Source organism: Thamnophis sirtalis, unplaced genomic scaffold (genome assembly GCF_051295495.1).
Source record: "Thamnophis sirtalis isolate CommonGarterSnake01/CBP01778 unplaced genomic scaffold, rThaSir2_p1.2 scaffold_8, whole genome shotgun sequence".
Classification (NCBI taxonomy): domain Eukaryota; kingdom Metazoa; phylum Chordata; class Lepidosauria; order Squamata; family Natricidae; genus Thamnophis; species Thamnophis sirtalis.
In genome coordinates this window covers 15246330-15265221 of record NW_028261388.1, presented here as the reverse complement: position 1 = coordinate 15265221, position 18892 = coordinate 15246330, and the positions used below count along the sequence as shown (strand labels likewise).

General features: G+C 39.7%; 1 protein-coding gene across 2 annotated transcripts in view; it reads left to right on the top strand.

Moving 5' to 3' along the window:
• TRPC6 (transient receptor potential cation channel subfamily C member 6) overlaps nucleotides 1–18892 on the top strand; it is a 73713-nt gene that overhangs the window by 20997 nt on the left and 33824 nt on the right. The gene's annotated exons all lie outside the window — the stretch shown is intronic.

Here is an 18892-nt window from a genome sequence, read left to right as displayed (position 1 = left end):
AATAATCTGCATTCTGACATTATTTAGGGGAAGAGAAAGGGGAAAAAACCCTCAACATTCCAGTTTACTGTAATTGAAGTACTGCACATTTTTAAACTTAGCATTCATTTTGTGCCAGTTTTAAAAGAAATGGTTCAAATGTTTAGGCTCTGATTTTAGATTTATTTATTGATTTAAAAGATTTAATGAGCCACGGTGGCACAGTGGTTAGAATTCAGTACTGCAGGCTACTTCTATTGCCTGCAATTTGGCAGTTCGAATCTCACCAGGCTCAAGGTTGACTGAGCCTTCCATCCTTCCGAGGTGGGTAAAATGAGGATCCAGATTGTTGGGGGCAATAGGCTGACTCTGTAAACCACTTAGAGAGGGCTGTAAAGCAATGTAAAGCAGTATATAAGTGTAAGTGCTATTGCTTTTGCTATATGGTTGCCCATCTTAAAACACAAATCTGGGCACTTGCCATAACAGTAAAACCTCAAATTAAAAACATAAAACAAGAACAAAACCCAGCACCTTGTTTATCCCTTTGGGATGCTCCAATAATGGAATAGAATTCTTTATTGGCCAAGTGTGATTGGATACACAAGGAATTTGTCTTTGGTGCATATGCTTTCAGTGTACATTAAAAGACATGAAAATATACATTCATGAAGAATCATAAGGTACAACACTTACTGATAGTCATAGGATACAAATAAGCAATCAGGAAACAATATCAATATAAATCTAAGAATAGAAGCAACAAAGTTACAGTCCATAACTGGGATAAGTGGGAGGAGGTAAGAACAAATGTAAAACACCCTCACTTTGCACCAGTACCTGGGTCAAAAAAAAATGGTCTTGATTACTTTCTTGAAGGCTGAAAGGAAGGGGACCTAATAAATCTACAGCTTTATGTTTATCTCATTCATGAAATCATTGGGAACAAAGGAATCAAAACTTTGAGAATTACAGGTGAAACTTGAAAAATTGGAATATCATGCAAAAGTTCATTTATTTCAGTAATGCAACTTAAAAGGTGAAACTAATATATGAGATAGACTCATTACATGCAAAGCAAGATAGTTCAAGCTGTGATTTGTCATAATTGTCAGGATTATGGGTTACAGCTCATGAAAACCCCAAATCCACAATCTCAGAAAATTAGAATATTACATGCAATCAATAAAACAAGGATTGTACATAGAACAATATCGAATCTCTGAAAAGTATAAGCATGCATATGTACTCAGTACTTGGTTTGGGCCCCTTTTTCAGCAATTACTGCCTCAATGCGGCGTGGCATGGAAGCTATCAGCCTGTGGCACTGCTGAGGTGTTATGGAAGACCAGGATGCTTCAATAGCGGCCTTCAGCTCTTCTGCATTGTTTGGTCTCATGTCTCTCATTTTTCTCTTGGCAATGCCACATAGATTCTCTCAGATGAGTTTGCTGGCCAATCAAGCACAGTAATCTCATGGTCATTGAACCAGGTTTTGGTGCTTTTGGCAGTGTGGGCAGATGCCAAGTCCTGCTGGAAAATAAAGTCAGCATCCCCATAAAGCTCGTCTGCAGAAGGAAGCATGAAGTGCTCCAAAATCTCCTGGTAGACAGCTGCGTTGACCCTGGACTTAATGAAACACCGTGGACCAACACCAGCAGATGACATAGCTCCCCAAATCAACAGACTATGGAAACTTCACACTGGATTTCAAGCATCTTGCAGTGTGTGCCTCTCCATTCTTCCTCCATACTCTGGGTCCTTGGTTTCCAAATGAGATGCAAAAGTTGCTCTCATCAGAAAAGAGGACTTTGGATCACTGAGCAACAGACCAGTTATGTTTTTCTTTAGCCCAGGTAAGACGCTTCTGACATTTGTTGTTCAGGAGCTGCTTGACAAGAAGAATACGACATTTGAAGCCCATGTCCAGGATCCGTCTGTGTGTGGTGGCTCTTGATGCACTGACTCCAGCCTAGTCCACTCCTTGTGAAAGTCCCCAACACTTTTGAATGGCCTTTTCCTGACAATCCTCTCCAGGCTGCGGTCATCCTTGCTGCTTGTGCCCCTTTTTCTTCCACACTTTTCCCTTCCACATAACTTTCTATTAATGTGCTTTGATACAGCACTTTGGGAACATCCAACTTCTTTTGCAATTACCTTTTGAGGCTTTCCCTCCTTATGGAGGGTGTCAATGATGGTTTTCTGCACAACAGTCAGGTTCATCAGTCTTTCCCATGATTGTGATTCCTACTGAACCAGACCGAGAGACCATTTAAAGGCTGAAGAACCCTTTGCAGGTGTTATGGCTTAATTAGCTGAATAGTGTGGGACACTTTGAGCCTAGAATATTGCACCTTTTCACAATATTCTAATTTTCTGAGATTGTGGATTTGGGGTTTTCATGAGCTGTAAGCCATAATCATCACAATTATGACAAATCACAGCTTGAACTATCTTGCTTTGCATGTAATGAGTCTATCTTGTATATTAGTTTCACCTTTTAAGTTGCATTACTGAAATAAATGAACTTTTGCCCGATATTTTAATTTTTTGAGTTTCAACTGTACTCTCTTGGTCAGTGTTTCTCAACCTTGACAACTTTAAAGATGTATGGACATCAACTCCCAGCAGGAACAGAGATCCATGCATGTTATTACTGTTGGACACTTCATCCCATCCATCAAATTGATTCCTTCATGATGCAGAATACAGTAGGGATCATGTGGTGTCCTATGTTCCATCTCTATTCCTCTGTAGATACATAAATGGATTAAACCCAGGACTCAGATTATTGGGAACAATATGCTAATGCAATATGCAAATATGCTTACAGAGGAAGCCACACAGAGAGTGCTATGGGGCAGTATATATATCTAAATGCTATTGCTATCGCTAAAGTGGAATAACAAACCCCTCTCCTTTTGGGTGTCTCCATTCTAATTACTCATAGTGTTTCCAATTGGTTCTGAAAGTTCTATGCCTTTTGATATAGATGGATATTCATAATGTAGATTGTAAATATTAAGGCCCTTATTCTTTTTATCTGGTAATTATTTACCATATTTTTCAGAGTATAAGATGCTCCGGAGCATAAGACGCACCTTAGTTTTTTGGGAGGAAAATAGGGAAAAAAAATTGCCTCTGCCTACCAGGTATTCATTTGGCCAGTGTCCTAACTTGGTCAACTTTAGCACATTAGTTTGCTGGATGTGGATGAGCGCGTGCACAAAAACATGATGTGCAGAGGCCAAAAACAGGGCATGAGGAGGCCGAAAACATGATGCACAAAGGCAGTGATCGGTGGCGATGTGCTCTGCCAATCCAAGCAGCCTTGAACAGGTCTCAAACAGAGTGTTTGGAGGCTGAAAATGCAAGGCACAGAGCCCAAAAACTCAAGCCTTTGTCTCTGGCAATCTCTGCAGCCAGGAAGAGGACGCACGGAGGCCGAGGAATGGGGGCTAGTGGGTGGGTGGGGTTACATTCAGAGTATAAGCTGCACTCAAATTTTCAGCCTCTTTTAGGGGGGGAAGTACGTCTCATACTCTGAAAAATATGGTATGTCTCTTGCACTAACAACTGTTGCAGTGTCTGCATGGTCACATGACCTAAATTCTGGAACCTGACAATTTACATGTATTTGCGATGGTTGCAGGATTCTAGGGTCATGTGATCACCATTTGTCACCTTCCCAGCTGGTTTCTGACAAGCAAAATCAGTGGCGGAAGCCAGATTCACTTACCATCATGTGACTCATTTAACCACAGTATTCACTTAACAGTTGTGCAAAAAGGATCAATTGGGTGTGACTCACTTAGCAACTGCCTTGTTTAGCAATGGAAATCCTGGCCCCAATTTTGGTTGTATGTTGGGGACTATGCACATAGATTAAGAGAAAATAGGTACCAATCAAAGAAGGAAGTTATTCTGAGTAATTTTCTAATAATCAACCAATGAATAAATGTTAGGAAAATACTGTAACTATAGCAATAGCAATAGCAGTTAGACTTATATACCGCTTCATAGGGCATTCAGCCCTCTCTAAGCGGTTTACAGAGTCAGCATATCGCCCCCACAGTCTGGGTCCTCATTTCACCCACCTCGGAAGGATGGAAGGCTGAGTCAACCTTGAGCCGGTGAGATTACAACCGCTGAACTGCAGATAACAGTCAGCTGAAGTGGCCTGCAGTACTGCACCCTAACCACTGCGCCACCTCGGCTCTGATTTACCTATATTAGAAATGTCAGGAAGAGCTGCGAGAAATAACTTGTTTCCTTAAAATAACGTGTTGAAAGTTTTCAGAAATGTTAAACACAGAACAATTAAAGAAGTTTAATTGTTTTCAGGCTAATATTAATAAATAAAAATAGAAAATATGTTGAATCATAAATGTGAACTGGTGCTTCATGAATTCTAAGTCAACGGTGTAAGATGAAAAAGTTACGTAAGGCATAAAAAAACTGTACAGCTGCATCCCACAGATGGTAACAAACCATTGTGTTAGTATCAAAACCACAAGTCAAAGCAAGTGAACTAAAATATGGCATACATGATTAACTTGGTGGAATCATTTGGACAACATACCAGTATATTAATGCTTATTGTGTATGAACTTTGCCACCGTCTCATCTTACAATGAATAAGATTTTGAATTCTTGTATTAAATATTGAATAGGTGCAGTTAAATATCGTATTAGTGTACCCCACATGCCTTTGGATATTCGCTAGAGAATGTTTTAAAATAAAAATGAAAATGGGATTCTCAAGGATTCCTATACCAAAATTCTGTTAGAACAGAATCAATAATAGTGTCCATACAGAATTGCAACCATATGCAATGCTTAAAAAAAAAGCATTGTGTGTTATCAGCAGGCAGCCAATTAGCCTTGTGGTACTGAACATAATGAAATGCAGTTAGATGGGTATTTCTTCTGACATTATCCAAGTATTGGTTACTGTTCTCCAAGGATTGCCTTAGCTCTTAGCATCTTGCAGTTATTGCACTGCTATTCCCACCGGCAGTAGCATACGTTGATACACTTACCACCATCAGAGTGCATAGTTCACCACTCCCTTAATTGTACTGCCGTCTTCCACCGAGGGAGGATAAATATTCCATCTCTCTTGCGATGGTCCTTCTTAAAGAGCTACTGACGGATGCTGAAGCATCGTTTAAGAACATCTCTGCTATTGGGGCTCTGCCTTCAGTTTCTAAACCTTGGATTAGCTCTTCCTGTCTTCATACATCAAATAACTAAACTCCATCCATTCCGAGATGAAAGGTATGCTCTACTGTCCTAGCGTTTCTGCTGAGATGTTATCTCCCATGTACAACAGAGATGACTTTTTAGGCTTTAAGATTTATCTGGATGGGTGGGTCTATAGGATGATGGTGTGAGGTGCATGTCTTTTGTTCAGACATCGTTCAGCACCTCTGGTTTAAAGATAGTCAAGAAAAGCTAAGCAAAGCCATAGAGAGGAGGTGCCAGACCAAGCAGACAATATTAGGTTAGTTGAAGAAATGGTTCAATAGATTAATAGTTTTGTGTTTGATTTTAATAAACCAACCTACTTGGCTCAATCCTGAAAGCAAGAGAATAGAATAGAGTAGAGAATAGAATAAAGTAGAGAATAGAATAGAATAAAGAAGTAGAGAATAGAATAGAATAAAGAAGTAGAAAAGAGAATAGAATAGAATAAAGAAGTAGAGAATGAACAGAAAGAACAGAACTGAATAGAATTCTGTGATTGGACACACAAAGAATTTGTCTTTGGTGCATATGCCCTCAGTGTACATAAGGAGAATAAAATACAATGGAGAGCTTTAAAATTAGGGATTAATTGGAAAAAATGGTGTGGTATGACCAAATAGGGTGTTAATTACATGTAATTAATTAGTGTGCGTTTTTAAAAAATAGATTGTAAGAAAGTTATCCTGGAAGACTTGAGTCTTCCAAAGGATCAAATTATATCCCCACAGCCCTTTCCTGATGTTTTGTTATATCACTGGATGTTATGAATCTCTGTGAGGTCTTGTTTGTGTGCTTTGGATTGTCAATGTTCACCTAAGCAAGTTGACATGCTTGAAAACATGCACCTTTGTTTTTGTACAATACAGTCAACAGAGATCATTTCAGTCTTTCAGGGAAGGTATCTTTTAGAAACCTCTGGCATAAAGCAAAATAACCACCTCTAGAAACCAAATAAGGAATTCTGATCCTGCATTTCTTTGTTTTGTTAAAATAACGCCAAATTCTACCATAGAATTCTCAGCAATGAAAAACCTTGTAGCGCAATGGACTTTATACATCTGTGCCTTCTCTGAGTTCCACGTTATGATCTGATTTACAGTAGATGGTACAATATTTATTGTAAACATCAGTTTGGTGCTAAAGAAAATTTAATAGTTTTTTCTGTTCTAGGAGTGAAATCCTGGTGCAGCTGAAATCAGTGGCAAGTTTCTTGAGACACCATTATTATTTCTTGGGATACATTGTTTGGGAAATAACAAAATTAACCCTACAATCCTATGCATGTCTACCCAGAAGTAAGTCCTTCTTGTGGGTCCAATTTATTGGTTGTATACATAAATATGTAGAATGATGCATCCAGATGAAGTTGGTAAGCTGGTAAGAAACAAATACTACATGAAATAATTTCCATTTAATTTCAGGAGAGTTTTAAACAAATTGCTTATAATACTGCTTATAAAATAGGAAAAATAACATTTCTCTATCCCATGAACTGAAGGTTGGCTTTTTAAATATAATTTCTCATGTTTGCTTATCAGAGTTTACTAAACTTGCAACACTGGAATTCAGTTAAAGAAAGAAAGAGAAAATCTTGAACTATGTGTTTATGTTTGAATATGTTTCAAAAAATGGAATATACAGTCCACAGGCAAAGATTCAGATTTCTTTTTTGCCCATCTTTGCACTTGATGATCCAACCAAAGATAAGGGTTTGAATAATGTATTTTCTAAGCATTGTTTTCTTTTTGCTTTAATAACATAGTCGTCCAAATCAGATTATGTTCTACATTGTTCCCCTTCTGATGCTCCTCTCAATTAGAGAAGTGTCTTTCTGGACTCCTTCCTAATATTTTCTGTATATTCTGGACTTAAAAATGTTTTAACCCTTTTGCTTAGGCAATATCTTTTATCAAGGTCACCTTCTTTATTCTACAAAGAACTATTTATAAAGATGGCAAATATAGATATATTTTTTTTAAAGATAAAATTCTGGGAGGTCTTGCAACTGTTGTACAATTTCATTCAACTCCCACGGGTTTTTAGGATAGTTATCTAAATGCTTGCTAAATTTTAAACAGGAATGCCAAAGTATCATGAGATTTAGTGATTTCCTAAGATTTTGGCTATTTTATTCATTTATTCATTTTTTTAAAATTACATTCGTTTTCACATAATATTTATATCCATTTGGAAGGGAGCTCATGTACAGCACTGCCTATGGTTTATGTATGGTTTTCAAACTTTCAGTGTTAATGCTTATGTATTAGATTTTTATCCTTTTATTATTTTTATAAATAACTCAAGGCAACAAACATGCATAATACTCTTTCTTCCTCCTCCTATTTTTCCCCACAACAACAATCCTGTGAAGTGAGAAAATGTGATTGGCACAGTCACCCAGCCAACTTTCATTTGTAAGGTGGGACTAGAACTCACAGTCTCCTGGTTTGTAGCCTGATACTTAACCTGGCTTTTCACATAAAATTATTGTGATCCATATAAAGGAAAAAGTTGGGAATTACTGTCTTAGGAGCTCCCCTTTTGTCCCCCCCCCACTACATCTGCTACTATAGTGAGAAAGTAGCTGATCTTTAGTCTGTTAAACACTTATTAATTTACAAAGTTCATTCCCTAAAGTTATAATGTTAACTTTTGGATCTGAGTATTGTTCAAAAACATTGCAATTTTTGTATCTGAAATCTACAGGATTTTTGTTTAGTTGGGTACTACCACTCTCCTACACGTTTTGATATAAATTTAATTGGCAACTCCATTTGAAAGAGTTTTCAAATAAGCATTTCTGTCCATTTAGAACTGATCTCTAATGCACTTATAATTGTGGAATAAATGGGACTTTTCAGCAAAATGCCTTATTTAAAAAATAAATGTGTTTGAATAAGTCTATTAAATTGCAACCGAAAGCCCATTAGTATGACTTACGTTGTTTATTCCAAGAAAACCGTGGCATTGTGTCATAATGGTCAGAAGCCATGATTGGATTAATGCAGTTGCTGAGAGCAACTCTTAAACATGGATTTGCTACATTTTTTTTAGTGTTGGTCCTGCTTGCAGGATCCACTTGTTATTCACTGTAGTTGCCTACAGTTTGATACAGCAAAGTCATCAAGGCATCGTCATAAGGGTTTATTTTATAGCAAACTAGATGCAGAAACTGACACTGATTGGGGCTGAATGGCTTAAGGTCACCTAAATCAGGAGTCTCCAACCTTGGCAACTTTAAGCCTGGCTGGGAAATTATGGGTGTCTGCCAGGCTTAAAGTTGCCAAGGTTGGAGACCCCTGACCTAGATGGCTTCTGTGCCTAAGGAATGACTGCAGGTAATTCTCTACTTATGACAAGTTGCTTAACAATCATTGGAAATTACAACAGGCTTGAAAAGTTACTTAGAATCCCTCTCAAAGTAATGATTGCCACACAACCTCCGCAGTTATGTACCATATTTTTCGGAGTATAAGACACACCGGAGTATAAGACGCACCAAGGTTTTGAAGAGGCAATTTTTTTTTAAAAAGTAGGTAGGTAGATAGAGGGATAGAGAGGGTGAGAAAGAGAGAGAAATATAGTAGGTAGGTAGGAAGAGAAAGAGTAGTTAGGTAGGTAGGTAGATAAAGGGATAGCTAGATTGATAGATAGATAGATAGATAGATAGATAGATAGATAGATAGATAGATAGATAGAGAAGAGAGAGAGAGAGAAATACAGTAGGTAGGTAGGGGAAGAGAGAGTGTAGGTATATAGGTAGGCAGAGGGATAGAGAGAGAGAAATAGAAAGAGATAGAGAAATACAGTAGATAGGGAGAGAGAGAGAGAGAAAGTAGGTAGGTATGTAGGTAGAGGGGGAGAGAGAAGGAGAAATACAGTAGATAGATAGGTAGGGAGAGAGAGTATGTAGGGAGAGAGAGAGAGCAATACAGGAGGTAGGTAGGGAAAGAGAGTAAGTAGTTAGGTGGATGTTTCCAGGTGTATTTATCCATGTGCTGGAGAAGGAAATTGCTGACAATCTGCAGCACCTAAGACTTTATTTCTGCTGGCACAGCACTTGATCAATGTAATTCTCATCAATCAGTTAAAGAGCTTTCCAAAAGGGGGGAAAAAGTTTTTGCACTCTGCAAATCTCTCCAAAATGACCCGTTTTTTGTGAAAATGGGCTTGTTTTCCCCCCAAAACAAATATGCATGAATAGCCTGGGGAGGGCTTGCAGAATGCTCCTGGCAGTGGGGGGGGGGGCAAAAACAAGCAAAAAATGGTCCATTTTTTGCGAAAACGGGCCTGTTTGTTGTAAAAAAAAAATTGCATGCATAGCCTTATAGAGGCTTATAGAGTGCTGCTGGGGGCTGGGCTGGGGAGCAAAAAAGGCACATTTTTTGCTCATTTGTGCCCTCCCCAACCCCCAGGAGCACTCTATAAGCTTCCATAAGGCTATGCATGCAATTTTTTTGACAACAAATGGGCTCGTTTTTGCAAAAAATCTGAAAGCCTCCATAAGGGTATGCACGGCCATTTTGGTGAAGGAGGCGGGGCTTCTGGAGGCAAAAAATGCTGTATTCAATGTCTAAGACACACCCACATTTTCAGCCTCTTTTCTGAGGAAAAAAGGTGCTGTAATCAGTGGTATTCCAAATCTTTTCCCACCAGTTTTATGAAAGCACACTTTGTGTGCACATAGCACTCCAAGAGTGCCCTTGGTGTCAGTGCTGGTGAGCTGAGCTGTTGTTTAGCTCAGCTGAGGTGCGGCAATCTGCTCTGCTCCGCAAATCAGCTAAAAACAAGGGAATATAGGACAGGGAATGGCTGGGGCAGGAGGGCGGGGCCAGCCAGAGATGATATTTGCCGGTTCTCCGAACTACTCAAAATTTCTGCTACCAGTATGCCCGAACTGGTTCGAACCCGCTGAATACCACATCGTACATAATCACATTTCACTGGTTGCAGCATTGATCAGTCAAATGATCAGGTTTTGTGACTTTTTTGCCATTTCCTAGTGAAAAAAATCAGCAAAAACTGGATAAGCCGGATTTGGATTTACAACCACATGATTCACTGGGATGACTTGATTAGCAATCATTGTAAAAATGATCATAAAATTGAGTCTGGTCACATGATGACTGGATTTATGTCCTCAATGACTTGCAAACAAAATCCCAGGCTCAGTTGTAGTAATAAGTCAAAGACTATTGGTACAACAGGGGTCTCCCCAGTTGAAGTCCAGCATGTCAACCACTACACCAGAATGGCTCTCTTGCCCTATTTCTGTAGCTTCAGTTCAAAACATGTCATCCTTCTTAAGGGTTGCTTTTTTATTTGCGGGGCAAAATATGTGAAACTCCTGACATCATACTTAATTTTACATTCTGTATCTAAACTTCCATTCCTCAAGATGCTGATCTTAAATTTTGTTGCCCAAGTCATTTTCCTATCTTTGATTTCTCAGATCCACTGCCACTTGGATTCCTCCTATTCCTCTCCTGTCCACTGTTGAAAGATACTTATATTTATTCTGTCCCCTAATAATACCAGTATATTCAAAGTCAATATCACTTGGAATTGATAATCATGCATTATTATGGTTGGTCACACAGTCAGCCAGATGTTTAGACTGGATTTGGTATTTTTATCCAGTTGTTGAGTCCTTCCTAAGGACCTGGGATAGGCAAATATTGATGTTTGATGCACTTAGAAGTCTTGTTACAGGATGTAAACTGTTCCCAGCAAAGCTGCCTTTTGCAATTGACCAATGGTCGTTTTGTCAGTGCCGATGGTGTTCAAGTGATGTTCCAGCTGTTTTGGGATTGCAGTTAAAATATTACCATTAGTACTGCCTTTGCTTTTGGTTGCCACAGTCATTTTTTATTTCTTCCGCCAGACTTTGTGGTGGTGCTGGTGATGATGATGATGATGGTGATTTATCACTTTAAAGTGGCTGCTAGTCATTATCATCACTTTATTACCAAACTCCTAAATGCATTTGTACTGATTTCTTTTTGGCATGGTGTTTCTTAAAAGACAAATGGAATAGGAAGGGCTGTTTGCATTTGTGTACGTGGTAAGATTCTTTGATAAGCTGTGGCACTGTGTTTTCCCTCCTGCTAAATTTAGAACTCACAATCAATACCAGGACTTGAATAATTGTAAGCTAAATATCTCTTCAGGTAACTTATTCATTGAAAAGAATTGGTTGGTTTTCCTTTCCACCATTGCAAATATTTTTTAATACATTTTTAAAAAAAGAAAATGAGCAACAAAGTTTTTGGTAGGTTGTAAATAAAGAAACCATTCGTGAAGAATGATTGCAGGAACTGGGTATGCCTAGTTTGATGAAAAGAAGGACTAGGAGGTGACATGATAGCAGTGTTCCAATATCTCAGGGGATGCCACAAAGAAGAGGGAGTCAAGCTATGCTCCAAAGCACCTGAGGGCAGGACAAGAAGCAATGGGTCAAAACTAATCAAGGAGAGAAAGCAACCTAGAACTAAGGAGGAATTTCCTGACAGTTAGAACCAGTGGTGGGTTTCAAATTTTTTTAGAACCTCTTCTGTAGGTGTGGCCTGCTTTGTGGGAGTGGCTTGCCGGCCATGTGACTGGGTGGAAGTGGCTTGCCAGCCATGTGACTGGGTGGGAATGACTTGCCAGCCATGTGACTCGGTGGGTGTGGCCAACTTGTAAAATGTGGTGAAACTCACTTAACAAGGCTCTTGCTTAGCAACCAAAATGTTGGCTCAGAAACTCTGGCATTTGAAGCACGCAAGTCTTAAGTTACAAGACCCTTGCAGCCCTAACCCTTTAGAAATCCCAGGGGTGTTCCATCTTGATAGCTTTAAGACTTGTGGACTTTAACTCCCAGAATTCCTCCTCTCACTCTTCATCTTGATGATGTGTGGACGGGCGGGGGAGAGAGAGCTGGAACCGTTTCTAAAAAGCATTGTAGATTTGTGGAACCTCTTCTATAGAAGAGGTTAGAACTGGCAGGAACCCAACCCTGGTTAGAACAATTAATCAATGGAACAAGTTGCCTCCAGAAGTTGTGAATGCTCCAACACGGGAAGTTTTTAAGAAGATATTGGATAACCATTTGTCTGAAGTGGTGTAGGGTTTCCTGCCTAAGCAGGGGGTTGGACTAGAAGATCTTCAAGGTCCCTTCAAACTCTGTTATTCTATTCTAAAGAGCACATTTTGCCTCTATTTTCCCCAAATAGAATGATAAACATTCATATATCTGGGGGGGGGGAAATGGCATTTACTCAGAAACAAAAATTATGATAAGGGTTATTTCTACAGAGAAAAATCTCATCTGAAATGAGCAACATGATTGTTTTTAACCATTAGTATTCTGGATTACAAAGTTAGGACACTGTAATATGATTTAGATGGGATAAAATAAATAAAAAAAAACACCACACATTATTGTATGACCCAGACTTCAATTACTTCTGTAAGATGTGTTGATGGCTACTAGCTTAAATAGATTTTGAAAACAACCAGGAGACCAAGTGAACAATTCTGCTTTGTGAATGTTCTGGTTCCTTTATAAAAAAGAAGATGGAATTTTGGCTTGATCTGGCTGAGCTCTTCCTATCTTATAAGGATGACCTTCTCCAGTCTGGTGCCTTTCAAATGTATTCTGCCAGAATTGCCAGCCAAAGAGGTAAAAAAAATATATGGCCGTCACATTTTGGTAAAGTGAAATTCGGCATAATTGGAATGCACTGTAATAGAATTGACCAGAATAATTGTAAACCTATAATTCAATTTGGATACACCTTGCCTGCTTTTTTTATGCGGTTGATGCTGCTGCTGCCACAGCTTTAGAGCACTGGACATAGCTGAATAGACTATTGGCATTAGGTGTGCATGCTTGTGTACAGGTAGTTCTTACTTAGAGACTACAATTGGCACTGGTGACTTCATTTATAAGCACTGGGGTTTCTAAGCAACATGATATCATTTCCCGTTTGGCGATTAGATGGCTCACCATGGTTGTTAAATTAGGCTACAATTTGCAAATGCTTACTCTCATGTTCTCCATGAACTCTGCTTATAACTTTGAATGTTCGCTAAACAAGGCAGTCAGTAAGGAAACACTACCTGTATTAAAATGCATGCGCCATTTCTAGGAAGCAAATTACATAGCAATTATAAACGTTTGCACAGTTTCATGCGCTCCCAGATAATGCTGAATTGGGAAGCTTTTAGAAAAAAATGCAGAATATTTAAAACAGATTAAAATGGAACTGTATAGGGAAATGTCCACTTGAGTCTGCGCTGGGATCACAATTCATTGAAGCCTCTTTAAATAAGAAGCATTAGTATACATAGCCGTTTGTGACCACTATACAACAATCCCTTTATAATTTAAGAACGTAGAGTTATGGGACACGGTGGCTCAGTGGCTAAGAGGCTGAGCTTGTCAATCAGAAAGGTTGGCAGTTTGGCGGGTCGTATCCCTAGCGCCGCATAATGGAGTGAGCTCCCGTTACTTGTCCCAGCTTCTGCCAACATAGCAGTTTGAAAGCATGTAAAAATGCAAGTAGAAAAAATAGGAACCACCTTTGGTGGGAAGGTAACAGCGTTCCGTGCACCTTCGGTGTTTAGTCATGCAGGCCACATGACCATGGAGACATCTTCGGACAATCCTGGCTCTTTGGTTTTGAAATAGAGATGAGCACCGCCCTCTAGAATTGGGAACAACTAGCACATATGTGCGAGGGGAACCTTTACCTTTATAGTTATGTTATTGCAAATGGGAATCACATTTTGAAAATTTATTGCCCAGCATTTATTTACATACGTCTCTTAATATGTTTTAGAAACACATTCATTGTGAGAGAATCTAAGCTGTTAATGTGCTTTTTGCTACTAAAAGAACATGCAACTGTATAGAAGAATGTGGGAAGCTTAAAAAAAAGGGCCTGTAGATAGTACATTTTATCACTGACATTTCAAACAGAGATAAATGGTTTCATTTGATACTATCTTGTATATTTTGCTATGTGGTGTCAGAACTGCACTGGTTCACCAAGAGTGAAAAATAAAGAAAAATAAGCTCAGTGAAAATCTTTAAACATATTCAGTGCAGAGCCAACTCTGCTTGGGTGGGGAAAAATGAGTATTCTGTTGAAGCCCACACATCTTCATGTTGCCAAGTTTGAGGAATACTGGAATATACTCTCCTGAATCACACATGCCTCAAATAGTTGCTAGAGGGTGATGGTATCAGAAGACAGTCCATATTCATGAGCTTCCTGAAGACCTCTAACCAGCCCAGTAGGATTGGATGAGTTGGACTGTAGGGTCCAGTGGTGGGTTGCAGACGGTACGCCCTGGTGTGGGTGTACTGGAGCCTGCCTGGAGCACCAGATACCATTCTGGTCCGGTGCTCTGGAGGGCCCGCCCAAGCTCCTTACCTGTGCTTTAAGCCTTTGGCGCTTCTGTGCATGCGCATGGCACGTGTGGTGCCTGCGCGATGCTCCACCGAGCAGCTGTAGCGTCGCTGAGGCTTGCCAAAGCATCACAGGCAAGTACAACTCATGCACATGGCGCACGCATCCATGTGGGTGACGTTGGGGCCGTTCCCGGTTGGAACGGAATCCAGAACCCATGACTGGTGGGGTCCCATTGCCTGGGAGCTCAAGGACCGGGCTGGGTGCTTGCCCTCCACTGCCTAGGGATCTGGACAACCTGCACCACCATCCGGGAGTCCTCCACATGGCCTGAGAGGGACGGCGAGGCTCCTCTGGAAGACAAGGGTTTGGCGTTCTCCCTGGTCTCACCTTCTTCCGCTGGAGACAATGGTTCCCCCAGCCCCACCCGGACCACCACAGGCACCCCCGACACTAGTGATGTAGAGCTGGCCACACCCACTCCACCATGCCCACCCCGGCCATGCACCCTGACCGCACCCCCTGCCCCCCCCCGAGGTCAAACACAACCCTGATGCAGCCCTCAATGAAATCGAGTTTGACACGCCTGCTCTAAACTGTTCTCTCTCTCTCTAATTTAGAATACTGGATTAGATGTCACAAAGGTGCCTTTTCAAGAGGCAACTGGACTTTCTGTTTTTTTCTTTGAAGACATTTTGCTTCTCATCCAAGAAGCTTCTTCAGCTCTGATTGGATGGTGGGGAACGGAAGGATTTATATTCCTTGCAGACAGCTGGTCATCTGCATCCTTTTAGAGGGTTGTTGAAGCACTTGGAGGTTTATCTGTGTCCTCAGGGTCACCTGAGTAGTGCAAATGGGTGTGGAACCTTCTTGGAACTGCTGAAAGGACTATGAAGTTCAAGAAGTCTCCACATCCATTTGCACTACTCAGGTCACCCTGAGAACACAAATGAACCTCCAAGTGGCCTCAACAACTCTTATCAAAAGAATGCAAATGAGCAGCTGTCTGCAAGGAGTATAAATCCTGCCATTCCCCACCATCCAGTCAGATCTGAAGAAGCTTCTTGGATAAGAAGCAAAACATCTTCAAAGAAAAACCAAGTTGCCTCTTGAAAAAGCACCTTGGGGACAACTATGACCACGGATAACTGAGAATCTCCATAGACAGCTGTATTAGATGGAATTGCCTTTCTTTGTATTCTTAATTGGCCAAATGTATCTATCCTACTATTATTAGTGTTAGTATTATTAGTATTATCCTAGTATTCATGTCAGTTTTATTTCAGCCAGTTGCTGATTACTCTGCTATTTTTGAAAAAGTTGTAATAAAGACCCATCAAATTAAAGTTATTTTCTCTAGCAAGACATACATAGCAATAGCAATAGCAGTTAGACTTATATACCGCTTCATAGGGCTTTCAGCCCTCTCTAAGCGGTTTACAGAGTCAGCATATCACCCCCACAGTCTGGGTCCTCATTTCACCCACCTCGGAAGGATGGAAGGCTGAGTCAACCTTGAGCCGGTGAGATTAGAACCATTGAACTGCAGATAACAGTCAGCTGTAGTGGCCTTCAGTACTGCACCCTAACCACTGTGCCACCTCGGCTCTTCACGGTAACATGGTAACAAAACTGAATAAGCATCCCAGTTGCTCTATTTCCACATGGTTGAATGTTTCTATGATAACCATTCCACGACTCACCTCCAGATTTTTGCATTCCATGTGAGTCATGTGCTTCAGTTGTTAAAATTTCACAAATGTGTCTACTTCAGACAAATTCTGTTCATTTTCTTTGTAAGTCTGGATAGGAAGTGAATTTTCTTATATGTGGGGACACAGGTGACTTAGACTGTCTTTTTGGCAGGAAAATGTCTGCAATTCTAACTTTCCAATTTTTATTTCAAAGCAAGGCAATTCAGTTTAAGAATTTGACTCTAGGAAAGTTCTTCAGATTTTTGTTTTATTTGAAAAGATTGTCTTGCAAGTATACTTCACAGTGCATCTATTACAATATTTAAAAGTTCTGGGGAAGGATAGTGAGCAAAGTAAATCGAAGCTACTTCAGATAACAAGCAAATTTTCATCAGCTGTAATTAGTAATGATTACTAGACAGTTTTTAAAATATAAAGCTTAAGCCAACATTTCATGAACTTTAATTTATGAGCAAAATGGATCTGACAGCCCTTTAAAGACTAAAGAATTCAGAAAGGTTTTCCAATTTCCATCTAAGTCTCTGATGCTAATCTCAGATGATATTGGAGCTTCTAATATATTATTACAGGTATATTTTTACAGTTCCAAGAAAATGCAGAGTTTTGAAAGTCACCGATTAGATATGGATCAGGTTTTGAAATAATTATCCTGTTGACCCTAAATACATTGTTTGTATGTCTGAAAAAAATAATTTTCAAAGAAAAACCGTGTAATTGCAATCAGGTGAAGAGATAATTACAATGACATTGATTTAAGTGGAAATTAAATGCAAATGAGTACATAGGATGAATCAGTAGCCAAGATTGCTATCGGCAGTTTTCATTCTCTCTTCCTTAAGGTATTATTTTAGTTCTACTGAATGTAAGGCAAATTGCAAGCAAATTCCTACAGGCCACGAGTGTCAAACTGGATTTCTTCGAGAGCCAGACCAGCATTGTAGTTCTCCTCTGCCGGATGGCGGACATGGGATGGATGGCTCCTGTAGCACCTTGCTGGCCAAAACAGGTCATGCGGAGGCCCTGCGATACCCCCGCATGGCCCATTTTCGGCCTCCCCGACCTCCAGGAGCACTCTTCTGGCCAAAAATGGGCTGCACAGAGACCTTTGCGCGGTCTGTTTTTGGCTAGCAAAGTGCTACAGGAGGCTAAAAATGGGCAGCGCGTGTGCGCACGTGGATCATTTTGGCCAGCAGAGGCACTGTGGGCTGGTCCTTTGATATTTGCAGGTCAGCCCTGCGGGCCGGATTTAAGCACCCTGGAGTCCAGATCCAGCCCGTGGGCCTTGAGTTTTACACTCCTGCTAGAGGTGCTGATCTACTACTTAGATATTACTTATATGGATGCAGTTATTAGAGTTTAAATGGACAGAATTCATTTTGGTCCCATCATTGCAAAGCTGCCTACTCAGCAATTAAAACATGATCAAGCTAGGCATTTAAATATGCATTTTGAGAAAACTTTGAGTAAAAAAAGGTAGGTAAAAATGTAAACACATAAATTGCATAAATACACACCTTGAAAATAGACTAGTGTAAAAAGTATATGATATCAAGCTTGAAAGCAACGTGAAGAGAATATGGATTAGAAATAAATTCAATATTTTTAGTGGTTATTAGAGGGAACAATTTCAATACATAAAATTTTAAATCTTTCAATACTATTTTCACCCATTTCCAGGCTTTGTGGGGTCCTTGGTGCTCTCTGAACTTGATTGGTTTCTACGTAGACATTTCATTATCCAACTAGTTAATATCATTCTACCAGCAGACAAAGGCCAAACCATGGTCATCATGAACAGATCACAATATGTACAAAAAGTCAAAGAATTACTGGAAGACAAAGCCTAACACTAATGATGACACCTGGTTGGGTCTCTGCAAGAAATCAACCAAGCTCAAAAACTACCAAGGACCCCATAGTTCAACCCTGAGCTACAAATACTCTTTTCTGAGCTTGTTCATCTGTACTATTTGGAGGCCGACATATAATATAATAGGGAATATATGCCAAACATTTGTTAAAAGATAAAACTGGATAGTTTTACTGGATAAGATAAAAAACTGGTCATTGGATTTAATTTTAATATAACATTAAATAGGGTTAAGCATAATTAATTCAATATTAATTTGACTAATACCACCCCATGTATATAAACAATTAAGTTTCCTAGCACATTAAACATTACAATATAGTAAAATATTTTGAGCATTCTGCAGCCCACATTCAAGCAGACAGTGCAAGGATCACAGGATATGCATCTTTTTCGAATATTAGTTTTATTTTGTTCGTCTGTACCCTGTTTCCCTGAAAATAAGACCTCCCTGAAAATATTGCAATATAGGAGCAGCCATGGGGTGACCCAGCTTGCCACCTCCTGAACCTCAAAATTAATAAAACCTCCTTGATAATAATGCCAAGTGCGTATTTCAAGGGTCAAAAGAAATTGAGACCCTGTCTTATTTTCAGGGAAACATGGTAGAGAAGTTGAAGAGCTGGCTGAAGATCTAGCTTAATGGTTTGCATAGAGCCTGAAGTAAGATTCCACAAGAG